The following is a 19,967-nucleotide window of genomic DNA, read 5'->3' as shown; positions in this document are numbered from 1 at the left end:
CTTTTTGCTTGAGGAAGACTGTCACTGAGCTAACATCTGTGGCAATCTTCCTCTGTTTTGTATGCCGGATGCCACCACAACATGGCTTGATGGATGAATGGTGTGTAGGTCCACGCCTGGGATCTTAACCCGTCAACCCCGGGCCACCAAAGCAGAGCATGTGAACTTAACCACTACATAACCGGGCTGGCCCCCAGGCTTCAGAATTTTATGGCACCTGGCCTTTGAGACCCTTTACTGCTTATGAGCAAGCCCACCTCCCCACCAGTCAAAGACATTCCAATCCATCAAGATCCAATAAGTCAGATCTACTCTAAAAAAGGGTGTGTATGTGCATGTAGGTAAACCATGAATTGACTTTTCCTTTCCCTGGCGAGCAGGGAGGTTAGGACCTGCATGTGTGGCACAGTGTTTTTAAGACCCACAGAAGCGTGCTCAAAAAGGAACACATTGGAATGTGCTCAGAGAGGTACACCTGGGTGCATCTGCCTTCTCGTCCTGCCAGCCCTGGAGATTCTGACATGGAATGGACTTTCAAAATGCGTTTTTTGAGCCCACCCCAGCTGAGGGCTTTGGCAGAACAGCCCTTGACTGTGGGTCAGGAATGCATTCCCGTCCTGCTCCTTCCCAGAGACTGCGCGCCCTTCACTCTCTCTTTCTCTGTGGTCTAGGCTGCATCTGCTCTTTCTGATGTCTGTCTTTTGCTTTCCCCCATTTTTGGATTTGCTACTCTTCTCTCGCCCTGCTAGTTCCTACCGTTTTGCTTTGAGGACAAGATGGAACAAAAGCCCTTATCTTTTTGGGAACCAATTACCTGTCTTTCTTCCTCCCTCCCTCCCTTCCTTCCTTCTTTCTTTCCTTCCTCCCTTCTTCTCTCCCTTATTTCTTTCCTTCCTCCTTCTCTCCCTCTCTTCTATCGTTTCCTCCCTCCCTCCCTCTGTCCCCTCTTTTCCTTTCCTCCCTCCCTCTCTCCCTTCCTTCCTTCCCTCCCTCCTTCTTTCCTTCCTTCCTTCCATAAACCTCTTCCAAATGCCAAGAACTGTACCAACCAGAAAGCTACAAAGTCAAACATGACACAGTCTATACTTCGAGGAGCTCATATGTACTAGAGTTGACACTCATTTATATTCAGTTTAACAGCTTGTTCTATGCATCCTATCATGTGATCTCTACTTGCTTTGTGTATTTAAAGTGCATCAGTAACAAGATGGCTAAATCCCCATGAGCAGAGACTACAGTCCCCTGTTTCGCACAGCTCACAGTGCCCATCTTAGGGGTACAGATGAGCTTCCTCATCTATAAAATGGAGATAAAACTACCTGCTTCCTAGTCCTGGGGTAAGCTGTAAGTTACGTGATGTCTCTAAGTGCACAGCCCAGTGCCTGGCCCACAGTAGGTCTCAGCAAGTGGTAGCTATTATGGTCACTGTAGAGCAGCTCAGGAAATCCTCCTGCGATTCATCTGAAATGTGTTGACTTAGATGGGCAGAGACAGGAGGTGAAACTCAAACCCATTGACTTGTTAGCAGAGTAGATTCAAAATTGGATAGCAGAGAGAACAGACATGTTCTGATGCTGCTTCTGGTCTGCTACAAGTTGGGGCGCTTTGGCAAAGTTGATTTCCCAGGAGAACGTGGAGAATGAAGAAATTTACTGTCGGTCAACAGCAGGCTCAACCTGAAGCTGGATTTACTGAGATGATCACATACGTTGTGACACACACGTGACTTGCAATACCACAGGAGTAACGGTAATAGAGGAGTATCACGTCCCCAAGCAGACTTTGCTTCTGTGCAGCCTGCAGAGTTAGCTAGGGCTGCTGCAGCAAGTTACCACGGATGGGGGCTCTTAAACAATAGATATTTCGTGTCTCACAGCTTTGGAGGCTAGAAGTCTAGAACCAAAGTGTTGTCAGGATTGGTTCCTTCAGTAGCTGTGAGGGAAGGATCTGTTCCAGGCCTCTCTCTGTGGCCTGTAGATGGCCATCTTCTCTTTGTGTCTCTGCACCTTGTCTTCCTTCTGTGCATGTCTCTATGTCCAAATTTCCCCTTGTTATAAGGACACTAGTCATATTGGACTAGGGTCCAGCCTCGTGACCTCATTTTAACAAGATTACCTCTGTAAAGATCCCAAGTCAAAATAAGATCATATTCTGAGATAACGAAGGTTAGCACTTCAACACACGAATTTTGGGGGGCACAATTCAGCCCATAACACAGACCACAATTAGCTATTTTTTCCCCATCCTTTAGAGAAAGGGAATGGGGGCCCAGAGAGCTTGGAGTGGCCTGTTTAATCAGTGGAGGACTGGAACGGGCCTCACAGTCCTGCTACACTTGTGGGTCACTGGGCTCCATCTGCGGGGTGTGTTAAGTAGCTCTGAGGTCTTGGAGTGAATGTGCCCCAAATGGGCACAGAGTGGGTGTCCGTATTTGTCTTGTCCAGGTGGAGCGCTCGGCTATCAGGTGACATTTGAAGCGGACGTGTTACTCAGATTGAAAGGAAGCTTTCCCCTTCTTCTTACTTGTCCACTCTTAGGGTGGTGATGGTTATGACCACCCCCACCCCCACCTGCACCGGCCAGCATCTTACAATGCTCCAAGCCCATTCACATACATTCCTACTTTTCATCCTTACAACAACCTGATGAGGTAGGTTCTGGTTTATTCTCCCTTACCAAGGCCCTTGGGGCCAGAAGAGTTCCAGAATTCAGAGCTCTGCAGACTTGAGAAAAACAACTACAGCGCACATCCTGTTTATGACATAACAGCCCTGGTGGGGGCTGGGGCAGCATTTGAAGTCAAACAGCAAAACATATAAATATTCACACAAAATTAGGTCAATGGAGATAAGCAGTAACCTCTTATCCATTTGGCTCAGATTCTGCCACTGGTAAATTTTGGAGAATTTTCAGTTTTTGGAGCTTCTTGAATTTCAGGCTAAGGGATCACAGACCTGTTCTTATTTCCGTCCCTGTTTCCAGATGAGAAGGTGAAGTTGCACACCTGCCCGCAGAGATGTGCTGGGCTTGGCCTTCAGGAGGAGGTCCAAAGGCCTGCTCTGGCAGGTCCCTGGCAGTGAGGGGACTGATGGCAGAGCACTGTCTAGAAGGATCCGGGCGCTAGTTCTGGGACACCAGTGTTCATTCTGTGTCTTCAGTCACGTCCTTTGCCTCCCTGTGCCTCAGTTTGCAGTGTGGCTATGACATGCCCACCTCGTGGCACTGGAGTGAGTATGAAATCCACTAAGGAGGTGACAGGAAGGGGAAGATTGGGCTGGGTTTTGTGGGATTTGAAGCTTCTAAAATTTTGGGGGTGCTCTTAGGAAAAACAGTACAAAATTACAAATAAAATTAGACACAAAGTGGATTTTTCTTCAGCATGAGGGATCACAACAGATTACAAACTGTAAAAAGCTGCCAAATAAACTGGAGGTGGGAGTGTGTGTGAGGGGGTTTATGGGAACTCTTTGTGCTTTCTGTTCAATTTTTCTGTAGACTGAAAAAAAAGTCAAATAATTAAAAAAAAAAAAAAAAGGTGCCAAACAGCTCAGATGTCACACAGCCCAGAAAGGGAACATGATCTTTTTATTAATTAACTCCCTGCACATCTCTATAATCACTTTTTTCCCTACAAGTTTTTGTCCATGTATACTTTGATTTCCTTTGCACGTGACAATGATTTTGTAATATTTTATAGAGAGACTATAAAAATCATGTATAAAGATGATTCTGTCTTCCCTCCAGCACGGGGGATCAGATTGGCTCTTTATTATTGGGAGCTTAGAAACTTTCCCTTCAGCTTTGCAACTCTTTATGGGTGTCGTCATGTAAATGTCTAGGATTGTTGACAAATGTGAGACACCTCTGCCAAGTTTCTTCCACATACACACCTTTCCTTAGCCTCAAGGACAGTCTCGTGGAGGAGAGAAGATCCGCCTGTGTCCACTACAAGTGAGGGATCCAAGCAGTCTGGGATGGGAAGGCAAGAGGCATAGCTAACCCTTGTCTGGCACTCCCAATAATGGTGATGCTCTTTGCCTGCCCACTTTAGGGTCGGCCCTGCCCCGGCCTCTAGAGCAATCCTTTGTAGGAGGCTTTTTAGCAGTCCTGTCTTCCTGAAGCACTGGCTCTCATATGGGTTCTAGACCCACTCTTGTTCTGCCAGCTGGGCCTCTGTTTGACTTGGGTGCTGTGCCTGACGTCCCAGCCCTCCGAAGGCAGGCCCTGTCTGGCTCCTAAGCTCTCCCTCTCCATGACCTCCTCCTGGACATCCTCTTCGCGGAGGATGCTGTGAGTGGCCTGTCTGAATTTCTGAGTGTGTTTTTCCTTCTCAAATGGGAGCTCCCCGATGGCAGAGGCATGTTCTTTGTGACCCCAGCAACCAGAAAAGTATCTGGCATGAAACTGGTACTGGGAAAATTTAGGGGAATGAACGAATGAATGAGACATGGAGGCCTGGGGTGGCTTCATTGCCAAAGGGCACCTGGGAGCTCTCAGAGCACTAGGCATGGATGCTTCTGAGCTTGGCAGTGGGGGTGGGGATTTGAGGGCTGAGGGTGGGGTGTGCGGGGCATTGCCGTATTATGTATCTAGGGCTGCTGTAACAAGACACCACATACTGGGTGGCTGACATTATAGAAGTTTATTTGCTCACAGTTCTGGAGGCTAGAGGTCTGAAATCAGGGTGTCAGCAGGGCCGTGCTACCTCTGAAACCCATAGGGAATCCTTCCTTACCTCTTCCTTGCTTCTGGTGGTTTTCCGACAATCCTTGGCTTGTAATGCATCACTCCAATCAGTTACCTTCACGTGGCATCCTCCCTGGGTGTCTTCATATTGTCTTCCCTCTGTGTGTGTCTATGTCCAAATCCCCCCACTCTTTTTTTTTTTTGTGAGGAAGATTGGCCCTGAGCTAACATCTATGCCGGTCTTCCTCTATTTTGTATGTGGGTTGCCGCCACAGCACAGCTTGATGAGTCGTGTGTAGGTCCACGTCCAGAATCCAAACCTGAGAATCTCGGGCTGTTGAAGCAGAGTGTGCAAACTTAACCACTATGCCATGGGGCTGACTCCCCAAATTTCCCCTTATAATAAGGACTTCAGTCATATTGGATTAGGACCCACCCTAATGACTTCATCTTAACTTTGTTCAATCTGCAAAGACCTTATTTCCAAATAAGATCATATTCTGAGTTACTCGGGGTTAGGAGTTTAAGATATCTTTTTCTTAGGGTACACAAGTCAACCCATAGCAAAGCTCAAAAGCTTTTACCTGGGCCTTTTGGACATTTCCATGATTTTCATACAATGGATGGGGATGGGATGTTCTCATGGGTAGGAAAGCAAGGATCCTGGGTGGAATTTCTCAATATCAGCTGAGACAGGGGTTAGTGCTTGCTTGATGAATGGAAGAAAGAAAGAAAGAAAAAAAGAGAGAATGGAAGAGGGAGAGAACACGTTCCTCAGTGTGCCATCCTACAGAGATGTCCTTATGACTTCATCTTAGACACTCAGTATCATGAACTCGCCTGGACAGATCATTTCTAGAAGCTTTGGATAACGATACTACCAGACTGAACTCTCTCGATGCCCATAAATGGGAACCAGACAGACCAGCATTCAATTCCTGGCTTCATTATTTTTTCACTATGGGTAGTAGGTCAAGTTGCTTCATCTCCAAGAATCTCAGATTTCCCATGTTGAAATGAGAATGGTAATAATAATCTTATAGAATTCTTAAGCATTAAATCTGAAAATACACATAATGCACGTAAATGCCCAACAGTGATAAGCGGTCTGCTGTTGTTATCATATCTGGCTTTGTCTCTTCCGTGGCTGCCCTAGCCTCGCTTATAATCTGATTCTGGTTCCTTCCACACTGCTCCCTTCTTCCAGCTGCAGTTTATCAGGCTGTACCTGGCCAGAGCCAGAATATAGGGTAATCAGCTACCCAGTCCCAAGGTAGGCAGAAAGCCTGACTTCCGGACCAGCTCTTCAATTAAGCAGCTCTGTGGACTAAACCGTGTATCTTCTCTGTGCCCTGAGTGTCTTCATTGGAGAGATGGAAAGGTTGTTGGTCCAGTCCTCTTTATGGCCTCGTCAGTGCCTACATCTTCTGTCCTTATGAATGCAGATGATAACAATTATTGGTGAGTATTGTTTTGCCATGCAACAATATTTTTATTTTTTGTCATTACTGACACTGACATGGCGAAGACCCATGGAATGAGGAGCAATAGAAGAAATCATGAGTTACAGTGTACCCCAGAGGAAAGGGAATGAACAGTGTCTGAGACTCTGTTAAGTTTCATGCATTTTGCTGTAGGCTTTGTGTATAAGTCGTATCACATATACGCCAGAGCCTCTAAGGGAGGAGCTATAACTCCCATTTTACAGGGCAGGAAACTGAGGTCTCAGTGCTGGGAAGTGGGAAAGCCAGAATTTGAACCTAGGATATCTGACATTCAGGTCCCTCTGCACAGGCAGCTGGATCCCAGAAGAACTGAGAACAGCCACGTGTTCGCCGCACAGAGTGGTCAGAGCTGACTTGGGCTTGAGCAATGGGCTGTTGAAGAAAGTTCTTGTGAAGGCAACAGGCCATGACTAAAGAACCACAGCCCCTCTGGCCTGCCAAGCTCCTCTGCATGAGAAAACAAGCTTTAAGAGGATAATGAACTTGGCCTCAGAGGGAAGTTAGCGGCAGCTGGCGGAAAATTTTCCTGTGCAGATTTAGCATCAGCTTCGATCCCCGTGCAGCCTGTTTCTGCGGGCGAGAAAATGGCCTCACTCTAAGGAAGAAAGATCCGTCTTCCTTCAGCCCTGAACTCTGGGAGTGATTATGGCCATCCAGTGAGGCTCCCAGGCCATTCTCCTTTAAGTATTTATACTAAGCAGGTGCTTTTTGTTCATGAACTCTCTTTCTCTCAAAACGATGTTAAAATGGGACTCCACTCTGGTTCAGTTGAAGTTCTAAGACAATAAAGGCCAACTACTCCCATATTGCAAAGTGAGATGCTGGAGGACTTACAAAGGAGATGGGCGAAAACTGGATCTGGAACCTTAAACTCTTACCCACTGGAGGCTATAAAAGGGGTATAACGACAGGACATAAAAAGTTGGAAGGGTCGAGAGGGACCATTGGGAATTGGAAAGTTTCTTTGGAATGAGCTGCACAGTGACTTCCACCCTTGATGGTGGAGGAGCAGGAGATGCTTTCCTTCTGATCCCCAATCTATTGAGAGGGACGTTAATGGGGATTCTCAAAGATCTTGGCGTGCATCCCCTGGGGCTTGAAAGCCACAGTGGACTGACACCTATCTCAAATTGGGGAATCTACACGGCAAAAGGCTGTGGCTGGAGCTGTCTGCAGGGGACTCAGTGCACAGAAGGCTGCCTTGGGGAAATTATTCCACCCTTACCGACTGAGGTCAAATGGGAATATTTCCTGTGGACCAGAGAGGGACAGAAAACTGCTAAGGGGTTGTTACCTAGAGGGATGAGAAGACTTTGGTAGAAAAAGGTGGAAGATATGTCATAGGATGCCCAGGGGCCGAGGGAGAAATTATAAATGATCAGCTAGAAAAGCTACATTTGCCCACATCTAGGGCACTGTAGCAACTTTAAGCGGGACACTTATAACAATAATTCGTACTCATGTAGAGCTTACTAAGGGCCAAGTGTTGTTTTAAGCACTCATTTAATTCTCAACAACTCTGTGAAGCAGATATTATTATCTCCATTTTACAGATGAGTAAACTGAGGCACCGAGAGGTCAAGTGACTTGCCCAAGGTCACACAAGTAGAAAGTGGCAGAGCTGGGATTCAAATCCAGGTAGTCTGGCTCAAGAGTTCACACTTTTAATCAATACGCTGATGCTGAATTTTCTAGTAGCAACGAAGCCGTTACACAGTTCTGTGGTTCCTCTCCCAGAACTCCATGAAGGAAGCTGGGATCCTGGTACACTCATCCTGGCCCCACTCTTCTCCCAGGGGCAACGCACTGAGTCCCTGACTCGCCGTTCACTTGGCAACACCTCCCACATTCTCCCAGCATGTTTTCCTGAAGGCCTATGCCTGGGACACGGTCATCTCTCCTCCCCGCCAACTCTAAACTCTGTCTGGAGATCTTGGCACAAGCCCCACATGCTTCTTCATAGGCCCCTCTGCCCATTGGTACAGGAGCAGCTGTACAAGTCCAGCCTCTGGGAATCCTATAGTTTGCTAAGGGAGAGGCGACAGGTTCAAGTGGGATGCTTTTTGTTGCTCAGGTCAGCTGGGGAGACTCCGAGGGTCTTTTTATCAGCCCTTCCTCGCCCTCCGTGGGCTCCAAGCCCTCTGTAGCCTGAGGTAGGAGACAGCTCCGGGGTAGGAGGACGATGCTGTACCTGGAGTGGATGATCTGGGAGGGTCCTGAGCTCTGTACTTGGGAGAACAAGCTGCTCAAGCGCAGGCAGAAATATATCTGCCTGCACCTCCTATGCTGTGATGCCTGCCAGAGATCCTTTAGCAAAAGGAGCTCTTAATGAACATGTTTCTGAGAAAACACAAAACTTAAGAAAAAGTATACACACACACACACACACACACACACACATATATACATATGTATAAGATATATACAAATATTTGCATTTATAAAAAAATTTGTATTCATTTGTATATATGTGTATACATACACGTATATCCATCTCCCTCCCTCTCTCTCTCTCTCTCTGTCAAACTTTGCAGGATGCCTGGCAGGGAAACAGAGAATTTACAGTCACAGGTGACCCTAGAGGTTGTTACCCAACCTTCTGATTAGTAAGTTAGAAAACTGAGACCCAGAGGTTCCAAGTGATCTGCCCACCATCCTACAGCTGGGCATAGTGGAGCTGGGCTAGTCCTGGTCTCCTGTCTTCTCTTCGTGCGCGTGCGCGGCTCCTCCCCACTCACCGCTGCTTTCGTTTCCTAAGTGCCGAGTATGTGCTTCGTGAGGTTCCAGGCACTCCTCCCATGTGGCCTCAGTCAGACTCTGTTTTAAGAGTAGGATACTGAGGGGCAGAATGGGTAAGGGGCCTAGTCATATGATGGTCCACGATAGAACTTCCAGATCTAATTCCAAAGTCTGAGCTCTTCGCGGGATGCGCAAGGCTCCACATCGTGTGCCAGCTCCAGTGGGATGGTAGTGGCTGCATGGAGTGCTCGGGGTCTGGGCTGATTCGAAGGGGGGCTTCAGTCTCTGTGACCCTGGTCTCTATCCTGCACACCTGACTCTTAGCTCGGAGCCCTTTGGAGTTCTCAGGTGAAAGCCTGGGCTGCGTCCCGGAGCCCTTGCTGCTTGGTGGGCTCTGAATTCCAACTTAACTCCTTTGAAACCCATAGGCTGCCTAAATTTTGTTCAGCTTTTTGGCTACCAGTCATTGTCCTGGAATCAGTGAACGCCACAAGCGGAGAAGGGTCTCCATTGATGGCTCACTCCTGCACTTCTCTTCACTCTCTGCTCTTGGCCCCTCAAGTCCTTGCTTCCTCAGTAACTCTCTGACTTCAAACAGCTATTTAAATATTTTTTGTTCCCCTAGTTCTTGCAGCAGGAGGGTCCGTCGACCACATACTAATCTACTCGTATCAGAAGACTAACTTCCCTACATTAGGATCTAGAGAAACAAATCTGGAATTTCAGTGCTAATTGAGTTATTTGAGAAATCAGCCTCCTCCCAGAAGCTCTTTCCTGAACTAGGGTGTACCTCTGAGTCTCGTCCACCTTTTAGGTTAAACTGCTGGTTAATGATGGAGCTTGGGACAGTCAGCATTCTCTCTCCATGAAGGGCAATGGGCACAATTTCTCCGGTGCTGGGCCATCTTGCCCAGCAAAGTTGGGTGAGTTCTACAAGGCAGTCTCCAGGCAGAGCTGGCTATCTAAGAGAGTAATCGCATCTCCTTCTATCATGAAGCTTTAGATCCCTGGTTCACAGCGAGGTGCCCAATGGCCAGAGTGAGGCTCAAATAAAGCCCGTTAAGTTCCACTGGGGCACAGGTTGCTCAGGGAGGCTGGACTGACGTGAGTGTGAGCATATCTGAGGATAATAAATATCTGCCCCCATCTTTCCACTGTTACCCTGCCAAATCCTCCAAGAAATGCACAACACAAGAGGGGTTATTGCCCGGCCTGGGCTGTGCTCCTATTTCTCAAATAGTTTGCTCTAAATGGTCAGAATAAGTAATGATGTATAAAAGGAATGAAATGGTGACAAAAATGGACCCGATTGCAAAGTGCTTATATAGTATTTATGGCCCAGATACACCATTGAGTGCTGTATGTGGGGAATGAGTGATGCTTTAGCAATGCCCAGTGCTTTGCTTTGCAGAAGCTGGTGACAGGTAGAGAGGGCACACCCCTGCATTTGTGAGGGGCAGGAGAGCTCTCCTCTCGGAGTGGCCAATGGCAAAAGCCTGCTAGGCTGTAGTCCTCATTTGTCCTTCTTGTGACCTCGCGTCTTTGTAATTCTGCACCTCCCCCTCCTTTCCTTCCAGCTCATGAGACATCCTTAGTGCAGCCGCTGCAGCAAAAAATCAGAGAAAGTCAAGCTGTGAGATGTTATCTGGGCAGAGTGAAGTTTAATGGGGTGCAGCTAAGTCAATGGGCAGCAGGCGAGGAGGAGAAAGGCCACGGTCATTGTAAAGTCAGACGTCCCTGGGTGAAGCCTGGCTCTGCGACTTTCCTGTCCTTGGCCAGTCTCTTAACCTCTGAATGTCTCCTTCATCATCTGTTAAAGGAGGACAATCACGCCGACACAGCAGCTTTGTAAGGAAAGGGAAATAAGACACTGCCCACGAAGGGTAACGCATCCTCGTCCTGGCATCTCAGTTTCTCCACTTTCCAGTCACCACCAGCCTTTTATTACACTGACTCTTAGCCGCCTCCGCCTTGCTCGTGCCCTGCATCTTGTCACCACCAGAAAAAGCACCTCATCAGAAATCTTCACTCTAAAACGTCCCATCTCCTGACCCTTCCAGCTCGCTCAGGGCCCCCGCTGCCATGATTCTTCCACTGGATCAGGACCGCCATCCTCATGGTCTCTGTCCCGGAAGGAGAAACAGAGTGGACTTCCTGCTCCCACATGTGTCCCCCTACCTCTGTCTGCACAAGCAGAGAGGGCAATGTTCTTAGAATTTAAATCTGATCACACTCTCCCTCTGCTTAAAGGCTTTCAATGGTTTCCTAAGTGTTACTCAACAACCAAACAACTAACGTCTGAGCCCGTAAATATGTTTGAGCACCTACTGTGTGCCAGCTGCTGGGTTATGTCAGTGAATAAGACACAAGCAGAGCTTGCCATCAGCTCCTCCTTGTACTGTGATGGAAAATTGCCACCCCCTCTTAACATCATCCCTTTCCCACTTGGCTGGGTCTCTGATGACATCTCTGCCCACCAACCCCTGTGTCTTTACACTCCTTCTAAAACCTTTTGTTGAGAACCCACTATGTGTCTGGAGCAATCATGTTTGATCTTTACCGTGAAGTGGATAATTTTCTTCACTTCTCAGATGATGAAACTGAGCTTCAGAGAAGTCGAAGAACTTGCCCCAGATCACACAGCACCAGGAGTCGAACCAGGCAGCCAGGCTCCTCCAGCTGCATGTTTCTGCCGTGTCGCCCTGCCTGGGTAGCTCTAGGGCTGTGGGTTAGCCCCACCATTTACTATGAAGCCACCACCATTACCCAGAATAAACCCTGTGGTGCAACGCAGGCCAGCAAGTCCTTGGAGGCACCCCACCCGCAACACAACTCCTTTGTAGAAAATCTTAGGCCATTGCCCAGGCAAAACCCTATCTTCTGAGTTCTCTCATTGTCCTGTCTCTTGCCAGTACCCTTACTCAATGCTTCTGGTTTTCTAGCCTTTTCCTTCCCACGCTCCCCAACAATTCTGGGTCGAACGGTCCTGTGATGTAGACGAGATCTTATCCTTATCCCCATTTTGGATGACAAAGGCAATTAGGTGAAGAGAGTTTAATTGACTTGCTCCTGCCCCGTTAGTGAGAAGTAGACAAAGATTTGATCCCAGGACTTCTGTTCAAAATATTCCATCCCATTGTTCCTTATTGCCATGTCACTGTCATTTCTGCCTATGGAATCCTGCAGTGGGGAGTTCCCATAGGCTTCATCTGTGTGCTAACGCTGCTTAATTTTAGCAGTTTCTCGGAGCTCTGTGTTGAGAAGGGCTCTGAGGCTGCATTTAGACTCAGCTGAAGTGAGTGTTCTGATTGTTTGGGGTCTCTGCTAAGTGTGGGGCCATGCTTTGGCTGTTCCTGAATTTCTATATCATCTTGCAGGTAACATAATGTGGAAGCATCTAGCACAGTGCTGGGGATGTCGTAGAAGCTTAGAAAATGTTTGTGAAAAACTAGTTGATACACATGGTGTTGCTAGGAAGAAGAGTAGTGAAAAATACTAATTCCTTTGAAATATCCACATCTGGTCTTGCATTAGATGGGGTTTAGGGCTGATTCCGGAAATAGAAACAGTGGACTGTTCAAACATTACAAACTTCAGTTCTGACGTCTATAATAAAGTGGAGGTAGTAATGGTACTTATCCAGTAGGGTTGTTGAGTGGATTAAATGAGATAATGTATGTAAAAATGACATATAGAAAATATTCCGCAGACATACTGACATGTTGAAAGGGTTTCATAGATGTCAACTATTAATGGTATGACACATAAAATTCATAGCACAGTGCCTGGCACGTCGAAGGCACTCAAAAAAATTTTCCTTTCCTTCTGCTGCAAGGAACCAGGCAGGATGCTCTCCGTCTTCTGCCCTGGATCCTCCATCTGCAAATCGGAATCTGCCAGCTTCGTGGTCAGGTCTCAGGGGTGCCATGGAGACATCTGTAAAGCTTGCAGTTGCCCGGATGACAAGGACAAAGAAGAGAACTGGTCTATTTGCAAATCATGACCTACTTCTTCCAGTGAAAAGGTGCTTACAGATGGCCCCCGGCAGCAGGAGCAGTGAGAGGCTGCGTCCAGGCCCCTGAGCTTATTTGGAACAGTTGCAGAAGGACCACCAGCGTCCAATGTCAGGATACTATGCCGTTGCTAAGCACCTCTTGGTCCTGCCCAACGTTCTTGCCTTTCACTGTTCAGCTTGCAGTCAGCTCAGGATAGTGCTTTGGGCAGAATGGAAAGTCTAGGTGGTGTGGACGGGGCATCAAGAAAAGTGGCTAATTTGTTGGATGCAGAGTCTCAGGAAATGTCTGGAGAGTCTGAAAAATTTTCAAGACCTACGGACTAAAAAGTGCCTAAAAGATTGGTTAGCGCTGTCTTGATAGCCTTCTCCACTTGAAGATGCTCATAATTATTTCCCTGTGATTGGTCCAGACTTTTGTCTTTTGGGTTATTTGGAACTAAATTTGTTTCCAGAAGCATGGGGCTTGTGTTGAAAAGCACAGGTTCATTCACCCATTCAGACAGCTTCAAATCATGATGCTGTTACTCTCTTGTCATTTGACCTTGGACCAGTTAATTAACCCTTCTCTCTTCTAATCTATACTATGGGATAATGCTACTTCCCTTAGAGTTTATTTGTGAGAAGAAAATAAAAGAATGAATGGACAGCATGTATCACAGAGCACAGCCCAGAGTAGGAGATGGGGCTGTCATTGACATTACTGCCCAAGCAGATTTTCTGGGCAGAGAGGGAAGAGCTCTTGTTCTCAGAAGATACTGTTCTCCTTAAGGCTGAATGAGCTCAGAAGTCACCAAAATCCCAATGCTCTGTTTCCTATGGTGATAGTAATACCACTTTGCCTGCTTTACCAAATTGTTGTAAAAATCAACAAAGTAATCAATGAGAAAGAGCCTGGTTAACTACAAAGCATTACCCAAGTGGAAGGCGATTTTTTCGGATCAGGTTTATTGAGGGATAATTTACATGCAATAAAATTCACCCTTTTAAGGGGTACAGTTAGACAAGTTTTAATAAATGCCTACAGTGGTGTAACCATGACCATGGTCAAGATATAGAATGGTTCCATCACTCCAAAAAAATTCCCTCGTGCCTCCTTGCAGTAAATCCCCTCCCCCAACACCCAACCCCGAACAACTACTGATTGGCTTGCTGTCCCTACATTTTTCCCTTTGTAGAATGTTATATCAATGGAATCGTAAAGTACACAGTCTTCTGTCTGGCTTTTTCTGTTTAGCGTAATGCTTTTGAGATTCACCCACATGGTTGTGTGGATGAATAGTTTATTCCTTTTTGTTATTGAGTGGTATCCCATTGTATGGTGCTAGAAACTAAGCTGTCTTCCCCCCAAATCTGTATATTGAAGCTTTAACCCCTCAGTGTAATAGTATGTGGAGATGGGGTTGTCGGGAGATAATCAGGTTTACATGAGGTCATAAGGGTGGGCTCTTCATGTTGGGATTAGTGCCTTTATGAGAAGAGACATCACAGAGTACTCTCTCTCTCTTTCTCTCCCTCTCTCTCTCTCTCCCTCTCCCTCTCTCTCTCTCTCCCTCTCTCTCTCTCCCTCCCTCCCTCTCTCTCTCTCTCTCTCTCTCTCTCTCTCCCTCTCTGCCATGTGTGGACGTGGCCAGAAGGTGGCCCTCTGCAAAGCAGAAAGAGAGCTCCCACCAGAACCTGACCATGCCTGCATCCTGATCTTGGATTTCCAGCCTCCGGAACTGTGAGAAAATAGATGTCTGTTGTTTAGACCCCCTAGTCTGTGCTATTTTGTCATGGCAGCCTGAGCTGACTAAGACATATAGTTAGAAATTTTTAAAAAAGACAAATGTTAATATAAATAAATGTAAATATATGAAAATATAAAATATAATAAAGTATATTTACATTTCTCACATTAATTCCTTTAACATATCTAAAAATATTGTATCATAAATGTGCTGTTCACAGGATAATCACAGCATTTGAAAAATATGAATTCAGAGCTCTGTGTTAAAAGACGTAAAATTTCAAATGCTACTGTTGCCTTGAAATCTCTGAGCCCCACAAGGCGCCAAAAGCCTCACCAGATATGCCCCTCACCCAGTGGGGTAAGGCCCCTTTCCTAGACGGTTCCCTTACCAGCTGAATCAGCTGTACCCCACGGGGTTCTCAACATAATGGCTTCGTGTGTCTGACAACCCAAAGACATATTCAAACAAACGGGTCACATCCTCCCATGGGAACCACTAGTTACCTCACTCTCTTGTCACTATAAAGCCTGCCTCTCACAGCTCCTGGCTGTTCACTCTGTCCCTGAGTGCAACCCCATGTGGCCCTCCCTGCAAGATGCCGTGTCCTCCTCCCCCGGGCTGGGAGCATATGTGACTAATAAACTGTCGCCAATCTCATCTGGCCAGTGTCAGGGGTTGCGTTTTTGGCTATCTTGTATTATTTTCCTTCACCAAAGAGGTGAATAGGAGGTGACCAGAACAAGCACACAGCAGATTTTGTGGTTTGGTAACAGAATTTTGAGGTTGTTTAACATCCTCACTGGTCATCTTCTTCAGTATTTTAGTGTAGCTCTGTTATGCTGTGCACGGCCCACTTGCAGACAACGTTAAAGGGCTTGGTCTGCGGCCTTCTTGAATAGGGACCCCATTCAAATGATCCTGAGAAAGGGATTGTTTTCAACCATTTTGTATCCCTGACCTTTCCAGAGAGCCACAAGACCTCTGGACCAGGACTAGCCAGAGGCTGGGAAGGAGGGAGAAGAAAGCCCTTCATGGAGAAGGCAACATCATTCGGGGAGAGAAATTGGTCCATTCTCCACTCAGGATCAGGATATGATTCCAAACTGGCTTTGTTTTTTTCCAGTCCAGTGGTCTCCCTCCAGCAAGTCATGGTCCTTGTGAATCCAGAGAGTGTATCGCGTGGACAAGGGAGGGTCTTCTCTAACCATTTGCTTGAAATTCTCGTCTCCCTGCCCTCTCACTCCCAATTCTGGATTGGCCTCCACAAGCCTCTTGGTGCCTGCATTTGTCAGGGTTCTCCAGAGAAATAGAATCAATAAGGTAGATATACACATATATATCTTATCTATCTATCTATCTATCTGTCTATCTATCTATCTATGTATCTATCATCTATCTATCTACCTATCATCTATCTATCTATCAATCTATCTACCTACCTACCTACCTATTATCTATGTATGTATCTATCTATCATCTACCTACCTACCTATCATCTATCTATCTATCTTCCTATCATCTATCTATCTATCTATCTATCTATCTATCTATCTATCTATCACCTATCTATCTATCTACCTACCTACCTATCAAGAGAGATTTATTTTAAGGAGTTGGCTGACGTGATTATGGAGGCTGGCAAGTCCAATATCTGCAAGGTAGACCACTAGACTGGAGGCCCTCGGAAGAGCTGATGTTGCAGTTCAAGTCCAAAGACTGTGCTGCAGAATTCCATCTTGCTCGGGGAAAGTCAGTCTTTGTTCTAGTAAGGCCTTCAGCTGATTGGATGAGGCCCGTCCTCATTATGGAGGCCAATCTGCTTTACTCATGATTTAGATGTTAAGCTCATCCAAAACCACCCACAGAAATATTCAGAATAATGTCTGACCAAATATTTAGGCACTGTGGCCCAGCCAGTTTGATACATAAAATTAGCCATCATAATCCCCATGCTGAGCTGCTGGGCATGGCCAGAGGAAGTCACACCACGGCACTGCCTGCATTCACTTTGGATACAAAATTGTAAAATGACCTCTCTACAGACTGTCCTTTGTCCTGAGAGGAATGCAGACTCTCTTCTTGGACTGTCCATGCTCCCTCCTTTGCTGTCGTTATCCCCAATGTGCCCACTTTGTATGTCCCTGAGGACACACAGGCTCAGATGCGAACTGCCCTTTCTCTGCAGGCCCACCTACGTTCCCAGCTGTATTTGGAGTGACCTTCTTACTCTTCCAGGTGGTTACAATGAAGGAAGAGTCCCTCCTTTTACCAAAGGACAGTCCCCCTGCTAGGGCTCTGGGTCTCTTTCCCTTGCTCCTTCTCAAGGACCTCACTCCTGTTGGCCTCTTCCTCTCCTGCATCATTGACCTCTCTCTGCACGGTCACTCTCACCAACACACACACATACTTGAGGATTCCCCATCTTACAATAGCCTCACTGGACCCCATGCCCTCCAGGTGTGCTCCATTTCTCTGCTCCCAACATAATCAAATTTCTTGAAAAGCTTCTCTACTTGTGTTGGCTTCACGCATCGACAGTTCCGCCCTGGTTTGTCTTTACCTCTCCCCTAAGATTTCTCCCATCAGACTCTCCACTCATCCCCATTTCCTACAGATGACCTCCCGCAGCATCCCTCATGGCTCATCATTCACTCTCTCCTTGAAACATTCTGTTCTCCTAGATTTTGGTCTATTTGGGGTTTCTTCCTACGTCGCTGGTTTCTTCTCCTCTGTCACCCTTACTGTATCTTCTGCCTGACCTCCAAAGTTTAGAAATTTCTTGAGGCTACATCCTAAGTCTCCTGTTTTCTCTCTTCACTCTTCTCTTAGGTGGTATCATCCTTTTCTCTAGACCTAAATATCACCTTTCAGGTGCCAATTCCCAAAAGTGTATCTCCAGCCAGCTCTCTCCTTTGAGCTGCAGACTCACATCCCAAACTGACCCCTTGATATTTTCACTCGAATTCTTCCCATCTTGTATCTCAAAACTGGTATGTCTATATCTTGGTTTCTTTAAAGCCTGTCCCCATGCCTCCTGGCCTTAACTCTGTCAATGGCAATACCAACCATTCAGTAATTTGAGTCACAAATACATGGGACACTGTGATCTCTCTTTTTCCCTCATTACGCTCCACCCCCCAAGTTTGTCACATGGCTCAATTCCATCCATTTTGTCTATATTTCCGCCCCAACTAACTTAGTCCACGAAAACCTTCTCAGGGGAGTCCTGCAGACACTGTTCTCCTCATTCCCACTCCTACCCTCCTACAGTCTATATTTAACACAGAAACCATGTAGTTTTAATTGTCTATATATGATCATGTCACTTTTCTGCTAAAACTTTCCAATGACTTCCCATTAATAATAAAATTCAAATCACTTATGGCAGCCTGTGTGGGCTGGTCCTAATCTGCCTCTCCCTGCCATCCTTGCCTCTGCTCCCTATGATCCAGCCATGCCGGCTTTGTTTCTAGTCTGGAAATGCAAGGCCTGCACCCTTTCCCAACTCGGATTTTCTCCTGCTCTCCCCTCTTTCTGGAAGCTCTGTCATCAATCCTTCATATGGGCTGCTCCTCATGCTGCAAGTCTCAACTTAATTTTCACCTCTGCTCCTGACTTTGCAAAGAAGGTCCTACCTCTTATGGTCCTTCCAACTCCCTAGATTATTTCTATTATAGCACCATGTTTTGTAATTACTTACACACTTTTTTGGGTCCAAGTCCTCCACTATAACGTTAGCTCCATGAGAGCAGGGCTCTGTCTGTGCTGCTCCCTTCCCTGTTCCTGGCATCAAGCAGTGTCCAGCACAAAGCAGGCTCTCACGCATCTTTAAGGAGCTTGCAATCCAGGGCACTGACCGCGACGTGAGAGGATTTAGTGGGAGATGTATTTCCCTCCAGGCTCTGTCCAGGTGGGCTGTGTGACCTTGGACAAATCACCTTCTCTTTCTGGGCCTGAACCTCCAAGTGTGTGGTAGACACATAATAATAAATATTTTATAGAATTGAGCAAATCACAAGGAAGGTATGAGTTATTCAGTTGGGGAGGGACCTGTGCTTTTCACTGTCACTGACCTCCCTGGAATAATAGCATCAGAGGAAGATGACACATTTACTGCACTGATGTTACAGATATTGTCAGACACCATATTTAAGAGATCTGCGTAAACCCCTAAATACAGTCATTGGGTCTCCCCACTGTTTGCACAGAGACCCCTTTTTCTTTTTAAAATTATTTTCTTGAGGTCATAATGGTTTCTAACATGGTGTAATTTCAGGTGTATATTATTATATATCAGTTTCTGTGTAGACTGCATTGTGCTCACCACCAATAGTCTAGTTTTTATCTGTCACCATATACATGTGCCTTTTTACCCCTTTTACCCACTCCCCCACCCCCACCCCCTCTGGTGACCACTAATCTGTTCTTTTTGTCCGTGTGTTTATCTTTGACATATGAGTGAAATCATACAGGGTTTGTCTTTCTCTGTCTGACTTATTTCACGTAGCATAATACGCTCAAGTTCTACTCATGTTGTCGCAAATGGGATGATTTTGTCTTTTTTATGGCTGAGTAGTATTCCATTGTGTGTGTGTGTGTTTGTGTGTGTGTGTGTGTGTGTGTGTGTGTGTGTAGCATCTTCTTTATCCATTCATTTGTTGTTGAGACTTGGGTTGCTTCCATGTCTTGGCTATTGTGAGTAATGCTGTGATGAACATAGGGGTGCATGAGTCTGTTTGAATTGTTGATTTCAAGCTCTTTGGATAAATACCCAGTAGTGAAATAGCTGGATCATATGGTATTTCTACTTTTAACTTTTTGAGAAGTCACTATACTATTTTCTATAATAGCTGCACCAGTTTACATTCCTACGAGCAGTGACTGAGGGTTTGCTTTTCACCACATCTTTTCCAACACTTGTTATTTCCTGTCTTGTTAATTGTAGCCATTCTGACAGGTGTGAGGTGATATCTCCTTGTAGTTTCAATTTGCATTTCCCTAATAATTAGTCATGTTGACCATCTTTTCACGTGCCTGTTGGCCATCTGTATGTCCTCTTTGGAAAAATGTCTGTTCATATCCTCTGTCGAATTTTTGATCAAATTTTTTATTTTTTTGTTGTTGAGTTGTATGAGTTCTTTATATATTTTGGAAATTAACCCCTTGTTGGATATATGATTTCCAAATATTTTCTCCCAGTTGGTGGGTTGTCTTTTTGTTTTGTTCATGGTTTCCTTTGCCTTGCAGAAGCTTTTTAGTCTGATGTAGTCCCATTTGTTTATTTTGTCTTTT

The sequence above is a fragment of the Equus asinus genome, chromosome 2 (assembly GCF_041296235.1).
Source record: "Equus asinus isolate D_3611 breed Donkey chromosome 2, EquAss-T2T_v2, whole genome shotgun sequence".
Classification (NCBI taxonomy): Eukaryota; Metazoa; Chordata; class Mammalia; order Perissodactyla; family Equidae; genus Equus; species Equus asinus.
This window is presented reverse-complemented; position numbering follows the sequence as displayed.